Below are 22,250 nucleotides of genomic sequence, written 5' to 3'. Positions count from 1 at the left end.
GAAAAGGAAGGGCAAATGTGCTCTTTGTTTAAGCTGGGATGTCCATCTCCTCCTGCCCTCAGATATTGATGCTCCTGATTCTTGGACCTTTGAACTCAGCCTGAATTACACCACCGGCTTTCTTGGATCTCCAGCTTGCAGACAGCAGATCAGGGGACTTCTAGGCCTCCATAACCATATGAACCAATTCCTATAATAAATCTCCTGAGATATATATCTATATATATCTATATAACCTATTGGTTCTGTTTCTCTGGAGAACCCTGATTAATACAGATGGGGAGGTGGCAGAGAAATTATCATTGACTTAGTTGCCTAGAGAAGAGAAAAGTAAAGAAGCTGAGCTGATACTCTGGGGAGGCATTAGTCAATTTAACCAAGAAAACAGAAGGCACTTTAAGTGTTTAAACAGAAGGAATTGAATACAGGGGATTGGTGACACATAAGGGAAGAGCTAAGCACCAAACAGAACAATGAGGCAAACCTGAGATGAGCAATGGAAGGAGCCACTACTGCCTTTAGGCTACAGCAGGTTTCTCAATCTTGGGACTATTGGTATTTTGGGCCAGCTGATCATTTGGTGTGAGGGGCTGTCCCGGGCATCATAGGATGTTTAGTCTTTATGTCTGGCCTTCAGCCACTAGACGCCAGTAGCACCCCCCTCATCTAAGCTGTAACAACCAAAAATGTTTCCAGACATTGCTAAATGTCCCTTGAGTAGAGGGAGTGGGGAGTAGGCAGAAACATCCCTGGGTGAGAACCACTCAGTCGGAAGGACAAAAGGAGGAGGTGGTGTTACTGGAACTTAGGTACAGGGTCACCCAGGAAAAGCTGGAACCATGAAGCAAGAGGTCCATCCAGTGAGAGTTAGAGACATGGAGAAGAGGCCTCAGAGAGAGGAAGAGGGAGAAATACCCTGGCTTCTTTGCTATCCCCTCAGTCTCCTGTGGACTGGCATTGGCCTTCTGAGATACAGAGCAGAGCAAGGGAAAGGCAAGGAATGGTTCTAAGGGTGCAGAATCCGTGCAGGGATTCCCTTAAAACTTTAGCACTGAATAAGGACAAAAATTTAAATTCGAGGTCCAACTTTGAGACTGGTGTTCATTCAGTGTGCCAGATCCCCAGATAACTGCTGCATATTACACAGAGGCAACTTACTGTGAAACCAAAGAAATCCCTCGTTTGCATGGGTCCCCTCCAAGGTGCCAGAAGGGCTCTAGTAATGTGTTCAATGGGGTCTCATGTTTTAGTAAAATCTGCATCACCTTTCCCCTCATGTTGGGTGGAACTGGAGTGGGTGTGGGCACTTTGGAGATCTGGGTAAAGGAAAGTTGAGATGGTATCAGCACTGCCTTTGGTCCTGAGCAACAGGAGCTCCTGCCCTGGGCCTCATACACCAGAGAGCCTCACGGTGGCTCTCCTCCTGCTGCACCCCTCCCCTCTAGAGGAGAAGGCTGCAGGGCCCAGGGGCTGTGCCCACCAGGAATGTACACCTCCCCTGCTTCCCATAATTTGAGTACCCAGGACTACAAAATTCCCCGTCCAAATGGTCCTGAGCCCGCTCCCAGGATCTACATGGGCCTCTCCCCTGAGTCCAGACTTCCAAGAGTGGACCATGCTATAGGAATGCACACCCCTAGGCCCAAGAAGTGGCCAAGGCACAGCAGTTGGCTGGAGGCTATGGATAAAGCTTGGTTGTAGGGACTGGAGTGTCCACATATGTGAGAGGCCCTGCAGGGTGCAGAAGGGAGCTAGGTAGGAATGGGAAGAGAAAGGGAGTCATAAATAAGCAATTTTTTTTTCAAATTATATCCAAAGTAGTAATTCATAAAGAGGAAGAGATAAGTTTTGAATAGAAGCAAAGAGTAAGCTTCTATATTGTGTGATATCTGTTTCTTCTTGATCTAGCATAAAATACTGACATCATAATCCACCAGAACAATGGGGCTATCAATGACAAACTGGTTAATGAGGGTCATTAATTCAAAAAGTATTGAAGATTAGTCCCTGGGCAAGAAAACTTGAAATATGCATGAAATCTTACAGCTTATATATGAAAGAAAGCTGATGTAGGATTTCCCAAATTTGACAACAATTTTAAAAAATTACATGATTTACCAGTAACCAGTTGTGAGGTGGAAAAACCTTTTCTAACATATCAATAAAAAAAATTTATTCAACCATGCTAGAGGAAAGACTGAGTAATCTTTTGGTAGAAAATGATGTTACAAAATCATTGTCATAAGAAGTGTATAGAGGTATGTCACAATAGAGAGGATATTAGATGTGTCAAGCCATCAAATAATGAAGATATTATTTTTCTAGATTTTTGTAGTATTTGTCAGCTTTTTATTTTTATTTTATTTATTTAGTTTTTAAATTTTTTGGCCATGCTGCGCAGCCTACGGGATCTTAAGTTTCCCAACCAGGGATCGAACCCACGCCCCCTGCAGTGGAAGTGCGGAGTCTTTACCACTGGACCACCAAGGAAGTCCCTGTAAGCTTTTTAAATTTTGTGACTGGCTGTAATTTCTTTTCCCATTTTATGTAAATATTCGACTTCATTGTTTACAATTTTGCATTCTTTTTCCTAAAGAAGGAGCCCACCTCCCTCTAAATTGTATAAGCTTTGGTTTCCACAAAACCCGGCTCTTCTCCGGCATCATAATTTATTATGTGAGTTGTTTGGGTGTGGAGAGGTGAAGTAAGAGGGGCTTGGGGCCTCTGTCTGGGGAAACTTATAGAAAATTATCTGAATGGGCAGCTCATCCTGACCCCCAAGATGTCAAGATGTATTATTTCAAGGTAAGTGAGTCAGTGACTGGCATTTCCCACACGCCATTTTCAGATGGCTGAATTACATCCTTGTTTCTCCTTGTTTTTGCTCTGTAGTTATGGTGGCAGCTGATGATAAGAGAGTGAGGTGATGAGGGGCAGATGATTGTTTAGCTGTGACTCCACAACCTCTCACAGAGTAGAGAACAAAGAAAGACAATTAGAAAAGAAAAAAAAAAAAAAAGCCCACCAGAACACGCCTGCAATCCTGACAAAGAGCTGGTATCCGTTTGGGAGCCCCAAGGGCAATCTCAAAGTAGACAAAGCAGGGGTGTGGGTGGAAGGTCGCAGGAACCAAAGCAAGGTGGTTTCATTTGTGAGCCATGACTATTCGTCTCATTGAACAAAGAACAGGGATTAATTCTTAGTACGTAATTTATTATTTCTTTTAGAAGGAAGACATTTCACCCTGAAGAGTAATAGGTGTCTGAGTGCTCACATTTCTTCAAAAATAGTTACTGGGATTTGCGGATGTAATTTCTACATAGGTTGGTGTAGTTCAGGGACTTGTAAAAGATGGACTGGCCAGGCAAGGCTGCCTGTCCATTTTCCAGCAAAGGTTTTTTGATTCCTCAAAGACTTTATGGTTAAAGTGGGTTGAACACAGGCTTATTATCACTTCTCCCTTCTACAGTCCCAATCACACGACTAAAAAAGAATAAAATAGGAAAAATCCACAAGGACAAAAAGAATGAGAGATGATGGCAGCAGACTAGAGATCCAACAATTCTGGAGACTGTAGTGCTGGAAGGTGGGGCACAGCAGAAAGGGAAAGGTGGATCAGAAATACTCCCCCTACCCCTATCACTCTTAGGCCAGAACAGAACTCTCACAAAGTAATTTTGAACTGATATATTATGAGGCTATTTTCTTTTATAATATGAATCACCTAAGGTTAAAGAATGGAGAGCTTTCATTTACTAAATAGAGCGAGTTGATCAGGAGCAAGTCAGTTGTTACCCCAGATCCACCCTCTGTCCCTGGCCAAGAAGTTCTCTTTCTGGAGAGATGGAACCAGCAAATCTGGATTCAGAGAGGGCTCAGGTGGGATGTCAGACCGAAAGCAGATGTAAAGGTGGAGTCAGCTGTCTCCGAAACACATACGCTGAAGGAAAGGGGGGGACGATTTCCCCAGAGGAACGTTGGGGTAGTGGGGACAACAGCTCATACATACACTATGTGCGGGGCAGTTTTTGGAACACTTTATACACATTAACTCATGTAACTCTTACAACAACCATATGCTAGAGGTACAAGTATCATTTTATTTTATGTACAAGGAACTCAAGGCACAGAGAGTTTAAGTACATCCTCCAAGGTCACACAGCCAGTAACTGGCAGAGCAGGAGATGAACCCAGACAGTCTGGCTATATTGAGAGGGAGACGTGGATCCTGGGGGGCAAAACTGCAAAGGCCTACCACAGGGAGAACCGTGACGTATGCTCCAAAGTTTTCATAGATTGTGTGGGCTGTATGCAGTTTTATCATATTTCCAGTAGGTACGATGCGAGACAAGCAAATGACATAATGCCAAGCTCATCTGTTTTGAGCAGATCCTTTTCTGCAGTAGCAGGTCCCCCTATAGCTATAGGTCTACAGTAGCCTGATTAGTGACCCCCCAAAAGATGTCATGTCTCAATCCCTGGAACCTGTTACCTTACATGGTAAAAGGGACTCTGCAGGTATGAATAAATTACGGATCTTGAGATGGGGATCCTCCAATCCTCACAGGACATTCCAGGTCCCTTTGTACTTCCTCAGCTCAGACCACTAGGTGAGGGGCTCACAGACTAGACACCCCTCTGCAAATACCACACACAGCCCACATCATGATTCCACTCACTGGTAAGAACCTGCTGACAAAGGTGAGTGGGACCTCAGAAGGATCTGTCTCTGAGCTGGGATATCAACTGAAAGTTGGCACTGATTACACACCACATAGGATACAGAAAGCTCTCCTGTTAAAAACAGGATAAATATATTACATTTGTAGAGCTCAAACGCTGGTACAAATGGATTTTGTTCAGGAATCAGAATTTCTAGAATGCCAAAGATGTTGCTGTGGTTTCGAAGAAAGAATCATGAATAAAGCTTGGCTCAGCCATGTCTATAAAAAGGATGAAACTTTATTAGCCATGGATGAGGACTGGTGTGTGATCAACAGTCCACCTGTTCTCTTGATAGAAATCATGTCTATTCGTGTTTAAGCGATTTTGATATTGTAAATTATAATCCTAAAATGACCTTTGTAGCTGGGGAAGGAGGGAGGAACATTACTGGGACACCTGAATGAGCCACCAGAAACTTGAGCAGATGGAAGCAGCAAGTAATATAAGCCAGGAAGGGGGCCAAGCAAATCACTTGTCTGAGGGTATGTCAGTCATTTCAGATCTGCAAGAGGACTATGAACACAATGTGTTCCTTAGACAAGAAGCAGAAGGTTATTGGGTGCACCCGTAAGTCAACCAGGAAAAGATACATTCAGCCAGGAGCTAAAGAGAGGCATCTGAAAGGCTATGACTGCTAGAGGAGCTAGGCTCAGACCTTGACTTAGAACACTGATAGAAAAAACATAAGGTACATGGTCTCTCCATCCCATGCCCATGGCAGACATCACTAAGTGATCACTGCACACTTTCTTGCTGAAGCCAGAGGCAACCTCAGAATCTTTCTTAGCACAGATCTCAGTCCTAATACTTATTGATCATAGTTGACTGGCAAGATAAAATCTACTTGCTATCCCTGGTTTAGAACAAGAGGTAAAGGAACCAAACGTTGGTTAGAATAGAATCTTCATTAGTATCTTTTTTTTTTTTTTTTCCAATTTTTTGGCCGTGTTGTACAGCATGTGGGATCTTAGTTCCCCGACCTGGGACTGAACCTGTGTCCCCTGCAGTGGAAGGGAGGAGTCTTAACTACTGGACCGCTAGGGAAGTCCCTGCATTAGTATCTTGAAAAAGCACTAGGGGCAAGTTGGATAGAACAGAGAGATCTGGGCAAGAAAAAAAGAAAGGACTTCAGGGGCTGAAGCCAAGGGGGCATCTAGGAAGTTGCAGGAGATGACACTAGCCAGGCTGAAGTCTGGATGAAGAACTTAGCAAATACTTCCTCATGTCTCTATGGCCTTTATGGGGTCATGTGCCCATCCTGAACCAATCACTGTAGTCAGATGTGGGCTTTGCTGATTGGTTTCAGTTAATCAGAGCCCACCTGTGGAGCAAAGGGCATTCCCACCTAAACCTCATGACTAAGAGTCGGGGAGAGGTGGCTCCCCTAAGGAATTGGGGTACTCCTACCATGAAGAAAGAGACTCAATGCTGAGGAATAAACAATAGGTGTTACCTACACTAGGTAGGATTTACAAGGACTGGAGTTGGAGAGCTCTTCTTGAAGGGCAGGTGAGGCATCCATAAAGTAGGTGCAGAGTGGCCAAAAGCCCACAGAAATAATTTCTGGGGACCAGGTGAGAAGTTCTTTCCTCCTCTAAAAAGACCTAAGGGACTTCCCTGGTGGCTCAGTGGTTAAGAATCCGCCTGTGAATGCAGGGGACACGGGTTTGAGCCCTGGTCCAGGAGGATCCCACATGCTGCAGAGCCACCAAGCCCCATGCACCACAACTTCTGAGCCTGTGCTCTAGAGCCCATGAGCCACAACTACTGAGCCCACATGCCACAACTACTCAGCCCACGTGCCACAACTACTGAAGCCTGCACACCTAGAGCCCGTGCACCTCAGCAAGACAAGTCACCGCAATGAGAAGCCCGCACACCACAACGAAGAGTAGCCCCCACTCGCCGCAACTAGAGAAAGCCCGTGCACAGCAACGAGGACCCAACACAGCCAAAAATAAATAAATTAATAATAATTTTTAAAAAATAAATAAATAAAAACTTAAAAAATGAAAAGACCTAAGAATCCATACCTGCCACAAAAATGAGGAAGCAAGTTTAGATTGCAACTCAGAATGTCCCCAGACCTACCAAAGGCACCAACTTGAATTTCCTGGGCTAAGCACTTTAGGCCAGCTTTCCAGTGTCATATGAGGGTGACACCTTGGAACCAGCCAGGAACTAGGTCCTACAGCCCAAAAACAATAACAGCAAGTGCTTTCTGCAACCCTGCAAAAACCCTGTGTTTGTAATTTTGCTGCCCTGGATATTTCCCCAAAGTGCACAGCAACAAATTCCTGAGGTCTGACCATCCCAAGTGCTTGCCTTCTATAAAAGGAAAGAAGAAGGAAACTGGGCGATTGTGTCCTATTTCTTTGTCACTCCTGGAAACAGAAAATCTCCCAGGGCTGGAGAAGGGGATGGCAGCTTTGAAAAGAAAGGGAGTTTGGATATTTGGGATGCATGGAAAAGAGGAAAGGTGCAGAAAGGCAGTGATGAGAAGCAGACTGTGGGTTCAATGGGCAGAAAACCCATGGGTTACAGAAGAAGAAGAATTTGTAAATAAGAAGAAGGCCATCAATGGAAAGAAACCTGTAAGTTTGCTGCAGTTTCTTTACAAATGGCATCAGTTATGGTAGGTATCTTTCAGGTATAAGCATTAGAAAAGCTTCCCCAAATTGGCTTAGAAAGAAAAATAATTTATTAGTTCATGTATTTGAAAGGGACAAATGTAGAATGGATTTTGGGCAAGATTTGATCCAGCAACTCAAAGGATTCTGTCTCTTCCCGTCTCTACTCTCTTCATCCTAAGGCTGGCTCTTCTCATTGTTGCCAGATGTCTACCAGTAGCTCCTGGGGGAAAGGGGACATGCTTCCTCATTAACATCAAACAGAAGAGAAAGGACTCTGTAGCCCAGAATCCCTATCAAAGGACCACTGATTGGACTTGCTTAAGTCCTGTGACTGTCTTTGAACCAATCACTGTGTCTAGGGAGAGAGAAATCAGGTTGTAATCAGAGGTGGCTGTGGAGCCCCTCACATCAGTTCTGCATGGCTGAGAATGGTGCAAGAGACCGTTTCCTAAAGTAAACAGGTTATTGTCATCATGAAGGAAGGGGAATAGAGGCTGGACAGCCAACAGCAGGTCTCCTCATATCACACTTACAGAGAAAGGAGGAATGTACTTAGAATAAAATCAAAGATAAAGGCAAATAGCAAAAGTCTCTCTTCTGGAAGTCCCTGTTTTTTTTTTTTTTTTTTTGCGGTACGCGGGCCTCTCACTGTTGTGGCCTCTCCCGTTGCAGAGCACAGGCTCCGGACGCGCAGGCTCAGTGGCCATGGCTCACAGGCCCATCCGCTCCGCGGCATGTGGGATCCTCCCGGACTGGGGCACGAACCTGTGTCCCCTGCATCGGCAGGCGGACTCTCAACCACTGTGCCACCAGGGAAGCCCCCTGGAAGTGACTTTTGCTTTAAAAAAAAAAAAGCTGATGACTGGAAGAGAATGTATGATTGTGGCCATGCTCAGCTGGCTAGCAGCTGCTCCATCAAATGGAATGAGACACAGAATAACAACTCACATGAATAATCTCTGAAGATGGATCTTGATATATATATATATATATATATATATATATATATATATATATATATATATATATATATATATATATATATATATATATATATATATATATATATATATATATATATATATATATATATATATATATATATATATATATATATATATATATATATATATATATATATATATATATATATATATATATATATATATATATATATATATATATATATATATATATATATATATATATATATATATATATATATATATATATATATATATATATATATATATATATATATATATATATATATATATATATATATATATATATATATATATATATATATATATATATATATATATATTTAACCCCACCTTCTTAGAAGGACTCAGGGGGCACACCCCAAAGAGGGAGTTAGTGTTCTGTTAAGTTCTTGCTTTATTTATTTACAAAGATGGTTTCTCCCTGAAACCTAGCACTGTATTAACATTCTGCATGTTCATTCTGGTGAAGGAAGACGGATCACTATTCATTCACTATTCAGTCACTGAAGTATTTCCCAAGTTAAAAAAGACATATAATTAATAATGGTAGAACATCCCAGTTAGAAACTCTAACAAGATATATAACATGGAAGCTAGAGAATGAGAACAGTCATTCCTTTGTGCCTAGAAGACAACAGTGAAATAGATTCAGTAGCATGATGATTATTCAATAGATCTTTTTTTCCTCTCTGGTTCATGCCAAAGGTCCATGAGGCTGAGAGAGACAATGTATTTATCTGAAACAGAAGTCTCCAACCACTATGTCAGAATATAGCAACAGTTTTCAAAGTCTTGATTGGTAACGAGGTGACTGTTTTAATAAATTATGTTATATCCCTACAATGGAATTCTATTCAGAACACTTAAAATGATGCTGTAGGCAGAAATGTATTAACTTTAAATGAGGTTCAAAATATATGATTTAGTAAAAAAGCAGGTTAGAAAAAGACATGGAGGTTATAACCATACCTTTTCTTTTCTTTTTTTTTTTTCTTTTGTTTGTTTGTTTTGCGGTATGCGGGCCTCTCACTGTTGTGGCCTCTCCCGTTGCGGAGCACAGGCTCCGGACGCGCAGGCTCAGCGGCCACGGCCCACAGGTCTAGCCGCTCCGCGGCATGTGGGATCTTCCCGGACCAGGGCACGAACCCATGTCCCCTGCATCGGCAGGCGGACTCTCAACTACTGCACCACCAGGGAAGCCCATTATTTTCAAAAATATTAAAACATTATATTTTGGCACAGAAAGAATGAGAAGATATACTTTAAGGTGTTTCCAGTGGTTTTCTCTAGGTGATGGATCATGAATATTCTTTTTAAATCTTTTTTTTTCTTGTTTATATTCTCTAAATTTTCTATAATGTTTATTTATGGCTTTTGCAATAAAAATACAGCAGAGATATTTTGAACTAAAAAATTATACCCACTACATCTGTAACTCTTTAATTGTACTTATATGTTACTCTTTAAAAGTGTGATATTCTTCTCATAAGCAGCCAGAAGTCCTCTGTGGCATGAGGTAGGGGAAGAAATGCATGCATGCATATATACATGAGTGAATGGATAAACACGGCACCGATCACAGCAGTAAAGGAAACTCTGGGGAATCCCAAGGCCGACCCTCCGTTCCCTCACTTCGATTTCATTAACAACTAAATGAGATCCAATTTCAGGCCAATAGTCCCAGTCCCAGCCACATGGGACATTTTAGTGCTTCTAGGTCTGGAGATGGAGTTTTCTTGCTCCCAGGAGAGGCATCTCAAAAGAGTATAGATTCTCAAACTCTAGAAGGGGGTCCATCACCTCCCACTCTGGGTCCCAAGTGGACTTTCTCTTCCCATAATCTCTAGATCCCGCCAGCCTCCCGAGGTGGGGCCACATTTGGTCTTGCCATCACTCTGAATCTTTTTTTGCGGTACGCGGGCCTCTCACTGTTGTGGCCTCTCCCGTTGTGGAGCACAGGCTCCGGACGCGCAGGCTCAGCGGCCATGGCTCACGGGCCCAGCTGCTCTGCGGCATGTGGGATCTTCCCGGACCGGGGCACGAACCCGTGTCCCCTGCATCGGCAGGTGGACTCTCAACCACTGCGCCACCAGGGAAGCCCCATCACTCCGAATCTTAGGGGCTCCTTGACCTTCACACTCACGCCAAGGTTTCTGGCGCTGTCCACTGCTTCAGACTCGTTCTCCAGTACTGCCACCCTACGCAGCCAGCATTGCTGCAGCCACCAGGCTCCAGACTGAAATCCCTCCCCTTCTCTTTAGTCCTGAGCAAAGATGCAAACTCCCTCTAAACAACCTCCAGCATCTAGAAACACAAAGGTCCCATCACAGAGCTATTCCCAGGTAGGAAGAAGGTGGACACGTCAAGGTCCATCTCAGTCTCACAGTACCCCTCCCTCTTTCGGCTCACTGGCCTGCTAGACTTGGGAACACGAAGTGACAAAAATGGAGGTGAAAGAAACTCAAAAGCCTGCAAGTAACATAAACATGTTATCTACAAGTTGCTGAGATGCAGTGGATTGTTGCCAACGGTAATACAGGCCCAGTGTTGATAGGTTTGTTTTTCAAGAGAAAGCAGAGATCTAGATTATTATGTGTAATCTCCCAATTTTTAAACCTGGGCCACACGTTCTATATTTTTAGCCCCCAAATAAGTCTGTCCTGGTTAGGAATTCTGTTCAGCTGCTAGGAACACAGAAGAGAAGTAATACGGCTGATGGTAAAGCCTTAGTTCTGTCTCACCTGAAAGAAGTTCAGAGGTCAGCAGTCCAGGGCTGTGGGAAGCTCCATAAGGTCATCATGTTTGAATCACTTGGCTTGGGTTTCTTTCTAACAGTTGCTAGAATACACTGGAACTTGGTTTCAAGGTTAACTAGCTGAAGATCCCTGGACACAGCCGTTTATCTTTCTACGCCTGTTTCCTCATTTGTAAGATGGACAAGAACAGTACCTACCTCACAAGGTGGTTGTGAGAATCAAAAGAGATAATACATGAAAAGAGCCTGGAGCACAGTGAGCCCCATAAATGTTGTGTAAGACACAGTGAGCCCCATCCCCACTCTCTGACAACCTGGCCCTTCTACACTGTAATGACAAAGCAGTCCTTAGATATGCAAAGAGAGCTGGGCGTAGGATAGTAAGAGCTGAATTGTTCTGTATTTTAAAATGAGAAGAACTCAGTTTCCTATTTTTTCCCCCATCTTAGAGCAGGAAATGACAGGAAAGAGAACAGAAGAGAGGAGAAGCAAGCAACATAGCAGAGTGCAGAAGGACACTTACGAATATCTGATATTAATTTTGACACTGATAATCTTTTTGAAACGTAAGACCATCTGTCACCCCAAATCTTTAAAGCCTGTTAGGCACTAAAATATCTATCATGAGTAACTTTTAAAGGAAATATGAGAAGGGGATGACTTCTACGGTGTGTTGATGTAGGATACAAATGGACAGCATGTATAGGACTGTATATTCTAATGAATGAACTAATTCAACAGAAATGGGAAGGACTGGAAGTTTGGGGTTAGCAGATGCAATCTATTATATATAGGATGGATAAACAATAAGGTCCTAGTGTATAGCACAGGGAGCTATATTCAATATCCTGTGATAAACCATAATGGAAAAATATATGAAAAAGAATATATATATATATATATAACTGAATCATTTTGCTGTACAGCAGAAATTAACACAACACTGTAAATCAACTATACTTCAATTAAAAAAAAATAAAGAAATGGGAATCTGAGGCCAGAGGTTAACCTGCAAGAACATAAACTCCGCCCTTCCCCAAATCCTTGGATAGACTATCGGACTTGCTTCAAATGTAAAAGGAGGGGTGAGAGTTTAAGTCCATTTCATCTAGATCTAAAGGAGCAGGAATACCCTAACAGACATTTGACTTGCACAGCTATTCCTTATCCTCTCTCAGTCAACCACACTCCTGATGACCCTTCACAAAACTGAACGGGAATCTTCTGACATTGCCTCTACATTTGCAATAAACTTCAAGTCAGGAAGAGCTTGAGTTGACTGTAATTCTAAAGGATGAATGGATGCTGATGGTGTTTCCTAGCAACAGCTGAAAAGAGATCAATATTATGTGATATAAGCGCCATGAGTAGAAGCACAAGATCCACTGAAACACAGTCAGAAGTAACATGGATTAGGTACTGACTGTCAGACCAGAACTGGCAATTGTAAGCGGATCTAATGTTAGGAGGCTGCACAGATGAAGCAAGAGCAAGAGCTGAATTAGGCTAAAGGAGGCGTCGTCAAAGTGACCCCCAAACCACAGTGCTCAGCCAAAGCGCAGGTTTGGCACGACAGCCTTCACCAGAGAAAACCAGTTCATCTGTCGAAAACTGAAGGTCATAGAAGGCTATCAAATAAATCTCTTTGATCTAATTACAATGACATTTATTCCTATAAAACCACATAGTATTAAATAAGACACTAATAATCATATCTCAGAAGAATAAAAACGACTCTCAAATGTTACTCTATTCGTAAATTTGGAAAGCACTGATTGTTAACCAAGTACCAGCTGAAGAATACTAATGTTCTATTGCATTTGTCAGGGGTATTTTTTTTTTTTTTTTCCCGCGGGCCTCTCACTGCTGTGGCCTCTCCCGTTGCGGAGCACAGGCTCCGGACACGCAGGCTCAGCGTCCACAGCTCACGGGCCCTGCCGCTCTGCGGCATGTGGGATCTTCCCAGACCGGGGCACGAACCCGTGTCCCCTGCATCAGCAGGCGGACTCTCAACCACTGCGCCACCAGGGAAGCCCATGTCGGGGGTACTTTCTACTGTCAACACAAGAAATTCAGCTTGAACTTCACAAGCAAAAAGGGGATTTGGGGGAAGGAGTAAGTAATGGAATCAAAGAAGGTATCTGGGAATTACAGCAGCTCTGAGGAGCTAGAAACCAGGGATTAACACGCCTGGGACTCTTTTCTCTTTCTGCTTTTATGGGTTCTTTATTTCCTTGGGCTTTTCTCTGAGGCTAAATCATGTCTGGTAACAACCCTGGAGCTCTGTATAGTTTTGTGGCCTCAGGAGGAAAGAGAACTTACCAGCTTCACTTAGAAAAAATCCCAGGGGAGGATTTGTTACCCTAGGCTGGACTGCATGCCTTCTCGTAGGCTACTAGCTGGGGCCAGGACGATGGTGCTAGCACTGGTCAGGCCTGGGCCACATGCTCACCCCTGGTGTAAGGACAGGAGGTAGGATACTCTGGTTAGCAGGGCTGGGATGGGAAGAAGTCCCTCAAAGAAAGGGGATGCTATATTCTCCAAAAGAGAAAAAACTGGCACCGAGCAGACAATAACACAGGTCCACCACGTTTATTGAACTGGCGATGAGAGTGATTTTCATAACCCGCTAGTATCCTTAGCTTGTCTAAGTTTTCTTGGCAAAGGCAAAACATTACAGGATCCACAGCTGTCTGGGATGTACTATGGATTCGGTTTAACCTTCCTAAATCATTTATAATTAGCCACCACAGGAAGTGGGACTTCAGCTGTACATCTCTGAAAATATCAAATCCCATTTTTCCCATCAATAAAAGGAAGGTATGATAAAGATAAAATCTAATATAATAGCTACATTTTGAACTTTGTTTCCAAATAGAATATTTACATTTATTAGGCATTTTTTAATCAGTAAAATAATTCAAAATTGAGTTTTTATTAAAATTTAAAGGAATGTTACATAAAATAACTTAAAAAGGTATCTCTCATTCTTGTACAGTGATCAGTATTCATGTTTAGTATTAGTTGAACTAGTTAATATTTATGATTCTATTTATTTAAAATGAGTAATAGTAAAAAGGCCTAAAATTGATCATGCTTTCGAGAGTTGTAAATCAGTAAACTAAGTCATTACTATGTAAAAATTTTTGTTAGGTTTTTGGATCTTTTGCCTATGGTTCTACCAAGATAATTAAGGTAGGATGATAATAGTACTAATGGCTACCATGTGTCAGTTGCTTTACCTGACAACTCTGTTAGGAGGGTTTGATTATCCCTGTTACAGATGAGGAAACTGAGGTCCTAGAAGCTGTTAGTTGCCCAAAGCTAAAGTTAGTTGGCTAAAGGTCAACACTAGAGTCAATTATCTCTCCAATCTACCAGGCTGCTTCCCTGATTCAGCAGTGCTGGAAAGAAGAACAAAACTGTGTGGGATATTTGTTAATAAAATAGGAGTCTAACAATTGAGTGTCTGAAACAATTCTTGAATCATAAATTGTATAAATGTGTCTTATAGTTGGGCAAAAAAGTTAATTTCTAAGATTTCAAAGTGTTCTCCAAAAACCAGAGTAGACACATTTGTGGTGTGCAAAATGAGACGGTTGCTAATTCTAGGACCCTAAGAGAAATCTCAACCTCAAACTTGATACAAGAAAACACTGATCAACAAGGAAAGAAGGCAAGGAAGCCATTACTCAGTCAAAAGTCAGGGAACGACTGTGCCCCAAAAGACCACGAAAGAAAATGTGAGAATAAGATCTTCGCTCTTCTTCACTGATGGGAAACTAGTTAAGGGGGGTTTTAATTTAGGGTGTGGGGGACTGTAAGGGAGCTTGGGCGAGCACAGCTATATGACAAATATTAATGTCCATCGCAATTCTCAAACTGAAACAGTCAGGTCAGCCTGGAGGTGAAGCTACCTCCAAATGCAGCAGCCTTGTTTGGGACTTGCTGGTAAAGCCCTGCCGCAGCAAGGGAGGTCATCTGAGGCTACAGAGACATCCACACTCCAAAACAAAGAGACGTCTGTCAATAGAGAACAGACTTGTGGTCGCCAACGGGGAGGGTGGGGGAGGGAAGGATTGGGAGTTGGGGATTAATAGACACAAACTAGTATATATAGGATAAATAAACAACAAGGTCCTATGGAATAGCACCAGAAGCTATATTCAAGATCTTGTGATAAACCATAATAGAAAAGAATATGAAAAAGAATATATATATGTATAACTGAGTCACTTTGCCATACAGTAGAAATTAACACAACATTGTACATCAACTATGATTCAGTAAAATTAAGGGGAAAAAAAAGAGGTGTTCGTCAAAGTATCTCTATATTTTAGGACAAAGCCCCAGTAGATTTTTCTGAGATTCTACCCAAGCCAGAGGTATCAAAATCCAATCTCAGGACATCCTGGTCAGATCAGCCTTCCAGCCCCTTCTATTCGCTCACCAACTTCTGTGTGGCCTCATAATGCTCAAAAACTTGGCATCCCTATCCTCCTTTTCCTCCCCCCTCTTCCTTTCCACCCCCCAACTGCCCACCAGACCTCTACTCCAAACCTCATCCACCCTCAAGCCACACTGCACTTACCTTCAGGTAATGGAATGTGTAGAAAGAGACTCAGCTTGATCTATATTAAGCACAATTGCAAAAAGGTGGAAAAATCATATGGTGCTTGCCCAGGGACAAGGTAGTTTTTAAGAGGATCTATAGTGGGGTGAATGTCACTTTCTGTTATGCTGAGGACACAGGATTACTGTCAATAACCTATTAGAATTGAGTTTTTAAAAAATTGAGGTAACAGTCAAATAGCATGAAATTCACCTTATAAACCATTTTAAAGAGTATAATTCAGTAGTTTTCAGTATATTTACAATGTTGTGCAAACACCATCACTATCTCATCCTAGAACACTATCTCATTCCATCATTCTCCCTCCCTTCCCGAAAAAATCCCAGGCCTGTTAGTAGTCGATCCCAATTCTCAATCCTTTTTTAACTCACATGTCCTAACAGAATTTTACTGAGTTTTGTTTCTTGTAGTTTATATTATGAAAATAATAGGGTGAATTGTTTTATTCATTTTTCCAGTGCAAAATTATGTTTTATTGTTGTTTGTGCTTTTTCAAACTATAGGTGCCTCCCAGATTCTGTTGAGCAAACCTGTCTCCTGTGGGCATCCTCTCTTAGCAATCGGATTTGGCTCTATTAGATTCGATGATATTTGTGAGAGGTATATATTTTGTGTGGATGGCTTTTGTATGGTCAACTGCTTCTTCCATGAGTAAGTTTTTGTTTTTTCCACCTAGCTCAAGTTAGAGTTAATGTTTCTAGTGATTTAGATGAAACTCTTAACATTAAAAATTTATGGATCCTACTTGCAAAAAATTGCTTTTCATAAATGAAATATTTTTTCATGATAACTTAATATGTAAATTTCAAATTAGGACACAGATTTTTCTGTCACATATTTTTTTCATCCTCTTTCTATTGCTTTGAAAGGGGTATCCTAAATCCCTTAAAATCTTGGGGTTGATGCTTAGCCTTATTTATTGATATAAAAATGACTGTCCATTTTTTAGCAATTTTATTGTGGCTTAAAGTTCCAAGTCCAGGCTACATGAAGTCAGATCTGCAGACCTTTCTAACCGGAATCATCCAGTAGAACCATAACATACATGAATTTTAAAGACCTGGATATATCCTCAAATGCACATGCAGACACTTCATGGAATGTGGGCATCCACTTCAACACAAACTTTAAGTTTTTAAAATAAAGTTTATTAGTTTATAGTACCTTATCCTAACAGACACTACTGGCCTATAAAATACCCATATTTATGAATCAAAAATTCCTAATCAGGGCTACATCTAAAAAGAAAGACGGTGCATACCAATAACAAATTTCATTACTACAGAGGAGAAGTAACAAAGTCATAAGGATGTTACAACCATGGGGACATTCAGTTGCAAGTGAAAGAAGCCTAAATCAATCTAGATTCAAGAAAAAACCAAAACCAAAACTCCCCCCAAAAAACCACGGAAATTTAGTGGTTCACGTAACTGAAAAATCTAAGTGAATTCCAGCTTCAGGCACGTCTGGAGCCAGGTGTTAAATACTGTAATAAATCTGTCTTGTGCCTTCTCTTGGCTCCACTTTCCTTTTCATTGACTTCACTTTCAGGCTCCCTTCCTTGGTGCAGGGCTCCCCAGCCACATCTGGCATCTATCCTCCAAGCTTCAAGTCTTATAGAATGAGGAATTCTATTTTCCAGTGTTTCCAACTAAAGTCCTGTAGTTGAGTTTCACTGGTCTGTCTTCAGGCACTTATTCATTCCTGAACCAGTCACTGAAGCCAGTGGGATACGATACTCTGAGAATTATTAGAGAGTGGGTACATATCCACTGACCCATATGGACTGAAAGCAGGGGAAGGATGGTCCTCAAGATAAGTCAGGATTCTATGCCAGAAGAAAGGAAAAGGGACGTGGGGCAAGCACAAACAGATGCCCACACATATGCTTTCCAGGAACTGGATTAACTCCCCCATACATCCTGGTGGGTAAACCAGAACTGATGTGGGGCACAACTGCAGGGGACACCATTCATACTGTATTCACGGAGGTGAAATGCGCAACACGGTAGCAGTTGTGTGTCCCCTTTGCCCTGGGACAGGAGGGCTAGATCAACACCAGACATCAACCTGGGAAACAACTTTTCTAAGGCCAGTACTGTCCCAAAGAATTTCTTAGACAATCTACCACTACATGTCCACTTCTGTAATTCCATTATTTCCCTAAGTCTTAGACAGACATTACTTTCCTGGAGCCAGTGCTAACAAATGTGGCTTGATTACGGTGCCCTAATGATGCAACTGCATTTCATACTTGTGGAACTTGGTACCAGTGGCTAAATTAACTCATATTTGAGAAGAATGTTATAAACAGGTTTTTTCTGTGGAAACATGATTTAAAACAAGGATGCAGGCCTAGAGGTCTTTGCAAACTGATCACACAAGTGATTACAAACCCTTGATATAATCACCAGTCTTTTTGGAAACAGCGCAACATCATGGCAATTACTGTACTTTTTTCTTTCTCCTATAAAAATCGCTCAATGAAACATTTTCAGTTCTCTATTTATAATTACTTGCGTGCTTTAATGTTATTCCCAAGTGCTTTTACTTCCTAAAATTTTAGAATTTGCTATTCAGGGCTGCTGCTGTTTAACTTCAGTCATCTCACCTCTAGCAAAAATATGAAATCTGATCAATATTGTTTTACTTCAGGTGATAGTAGGTGTTCAGTAAATGCCGAATACACAGATTATTTCCTGGAATAAGTTTGTTCATGTCATTTCTCAAAAAGGAACGATAAATACTATAAAGAAAATAAAATAAGCAAATTTATATAAATAGAATTTTTAAATAATAGGAAGTTTCAGGGGAGCTACTTTAGATTAGATGGACACAGAACATCTTGCTGTGGAGGTCATATTGGTAAAGTGAGACATCAGTGATACAAAAGAGGAAGTAACACAAAGGTGTTACTGTTCCAGGCAGAAGGAAGAGTAAGTGCAAAGGCTCCAACACAAGAATGAATCTGGTTCTTTAAAGAAAAGAAAGAAGGCTGGTGTGACTGACATGTGGTGTGTGATAGAGGGAGAAAACAAGAAAGATGATGTCTGAGAAATAGGGGCACGTCAGGAACACAAGCAGGGGCTCCCACAGACATTGGTTCATTGCTTCTTTTCTGTGAAGTTTTCTGCGTTTCTTGACCAGGGGGACTCTTCTGTGTATGACAAAGCAGAAGGCATTCTAAGCCCATGAATGTTAAGTGTTGGCCAAGGTATGATAGGATCCACACTGACAATAACTGCCTATTTCCATGGAAACAGATCATAGCTCTCTCCAAAATGGAAGAAGTCCAATGAAATGAACTTGTCACCAAGAGGCTGCTGGACTTACACGTGTTTTACGTTGGGTTCCCCCAGAGGCTGACGCTAAGACAAGGATTTGTGCTCAGGAGGTGATCCCTGGAAGTACTTGGATGCTTTGTTCTAAATCTTCTTAAACTCTAGGTTCCATCCTCAAGGTTCATTGGCAAAGCCCTTCCCAAAACTTTCACACCAATTTTCAATGTTGTTTTTTTTAAGCCTCTGACCATATAGCCAGTGATTGTTTTAGAGCCTGACTCAGGTCATGTTTTCTTCAAGTCAAAATACATGATAAAAGGCATTGCTTGAAATCCTGCCTGGTGAGATTTGCTCTGTGCTGTCCTTCAAGATAACCGCGAATAGGGGCTGCGGTATACACTAGTACACTTCCAGCTGGTAGTTCATATTGTTCAACAACATCTAAAGCCAGGCTTGACTTTTTCCATTCTCAATTAATTGGCCAACAACTCTCCACAAGGGCAAAGGGACAGACTGGTAGGGGCAAAGAGTGGGAATAGGGCAGTTAAAGGCACAGAGAGGGGAGAAATCTGCTCACACAAAGTTAAAGCGCCTTCATGACCTGCTCTGGTCCCATCTAATGGAGGGCTACTGGAAATGGCAACTTTCTGAGTAGGTGGATTAGATAGCACCTTATGTCTCAGGGTCTCCAACATACCAGCAGCAAATGGGAGCTGTTTTACAAAAGGAAAATGGTAATCTTCCTGAAGTGGGTATGGCCTTGTTCCAAAATCCTGTGGGCTTCCATGGTGATTCTCCTGGAGAGACTTGTTTCTGACTTCAGTATAGTATTCCCATCTTTCAGTTACTTTGAGAGGGCTGAGCAGCAGAGCTTCTTGGACTACAGCATGGGCCACCTAAAGAGACTGGTTTTGCACTGCCATCTTTTTAGGTCACCTGGTAAAAAAATAAGTGCAGAACACCTGTATGCTATATGCTGTCTCTAAAATCCAGGGCACCTCGGGTACCGTGCCTTTCTTAATTGTAGAGCAGGCAAGGTAGAGCAATTTGTCCTTAACACTGAAGGGGTTATCTCAACATGTGCTAGACCACTGAATCACTGAGAAATTCACTAGGGAGTCAAGTCCCTATATTTCTATGAGATTCAGGTTCTATACTTGGCATATTTGTGTCTTACCAAGGCATTTGGGTATCTGATATTTCCTGCTCTGCATCAACAGAGTGGACTAATGTGACATCCGATGGTTTGGTGAGGCATTAAATGTCCTCGTGTAGCAAATGGCTAGAATTGACATCCATTGGACAGATTTGTCAAGCTGTTTCTGTCCCTGCCAGGTAAAAGCAAACAACTGCTGATGGACTCTACAAACCAAGATGGGTAGAAATGCAGCGGTTAGACCAAGAGTTAACATATCAAATGCCAGATGCTGTATCAAGTTGCTCTAAGAAAGAGAACACTGAATAGCATCTACAATCCAGATCGCCTCACGATTAAGTTTTATCTTGTAGGCTGCTGTTATCCTCCAAGACCTATCCATCTTTCTCACTGGTCAAATGGAAGTACACTGTATATGTGGGCATGACAGGAATGACCACATTTGTATCTTTCTACCCTTTGATGGTTGTATGTAACTCTGTAATTACCCCAAAGATACACTGCTTTTTCACTTATTATTTTGGTAAGGAAGGAATGCTCCAGTGGCTTCCCCTTGGCCTCCTACCAGAACACTTACTCTCCTCAGGGCAAGGAGCCACTGTTGAGATTCTGCAAAGGGTGTCCAACCATCTACACTTAGGAACCGAAGAAATAAAACAAGGGGTGGGGGAAAGGGAAGGAGTTCAGTTGTTCCCATGGGCTTATGGTGAAATGGGGTCCAATCTGCTGCCCACATCCTGTATTTTGATCAGTGGGCCATGGTGTTCTCAATCCCCGCAAAGTTGGTGCTTATTTGGAACAAGTATCCACTGAAACTTTGGATATTTCTTTTTTCTAAGTACACATATCTATTCATATCACACAGCCCTTAAGTCAAGGGTTCTAGCCCTGAGAATTAACTCAGGTATGAGAATTAAGAGAGAAGCTGTGATCTAGCTCGATTCAAGTGATCATAACCTAGACCTGCAAAGTTGGCTTTAAAAAAAGTTGGATTAAGAACTAAGGTAGCTGCCTGTTGCTTTCATTCCTAGAGGCCCTACGATAACTTTACCATAGTCAAAGATTGTTGCAGATCAGATCATTTCCTAATTACCACCTCTGTCCACCTTGTCCCTCTCCATGAGAACCACACGCATTTTTTTTCCTAATAGGTGAACCGCCTGCATACCCGACCCAGAAAGAACAGCAGCCAGGACAGAATTTCTAACTGCTCACAAGTTTCCCTTGCCAATCTATTCCCACTAGCATTTGAAAGCAATATTTTAGGCCCTGACAGAAAAGTCAGTGAAGTGGTAGACAGAGCATACGAAATCTCAGTCTAGCACAGGCCAGCTTTTAGTGTGTGGTGCTGCACTATACTGGTCAATCAGCAAATTGCAGACAGCTGCCCAAAATGAAACATTGAACATAGTATCTCCCGAGGGCACCAAATTCAACCTGAATTCAACCCTAAGTAAGGGATACTCAGCAGTGAGGCTGTGGGAAAACTTTAATTTCTTATGATTGAGAAAGTTTCAGAACTCTTTTTCTTCAGAACGAGTTTGGTGTGTTTTTTTCTTTAGCTCAGTGGTTTCAGAACCTTGGCTGCAATGGAATTATTGACGGGTGGGCAGGGTAGAAGAGGAGGCTTTAACAAATCCTGATGCCTGGATCCCACCCTCAGAGATGCTGGTTTAATATCTTGGGCCACTAGAGCTTTAAAAACGCCCCAGGTGACTAAGGTGCAGCCAAAAGACATTTTAATTCCTTCCAGATATCCCTATACCAAGTTAGCTCCCCATTCTATCCCTTAAATTTTCACATTAAGAAACCTGAGGAGTTAGCCAGGTCATACACTGCCCTGGGTTTCACAATGCCTTGAGTCGAGATTTGGGGATTAAGGTTCACTCTCTCCCTTAAGTTATCCGGCGCCCTTGAAAGCAACCATCTGACTCTAAAATCCTTGCATTCTTTTTCCATCACCGCTAAATTGTTCTATGGTGGCTGCTAACCAGTATCCAAGGACCTTAGCCCTCAGGGGCCTCGTGGATCCTGGCGACTATCGACAAGAGCTTGATAAG

The sequence above is a fragment of the Mesoplodon bidens genome (genome assembly GCF_964165515.1).
Source record: "Mesoplodon bidens genome assembly, chromosome: 11".
Classification (NCBI taxonomy): Eukaryota; Metazoa; Chordata; class Mammalia; order Artiodactyla; family Ziphiidae; genus Mesoplodon; species Mesoplodon bidens.
This window is presented reverse-complemented; position numbering follows the sequence as displayed.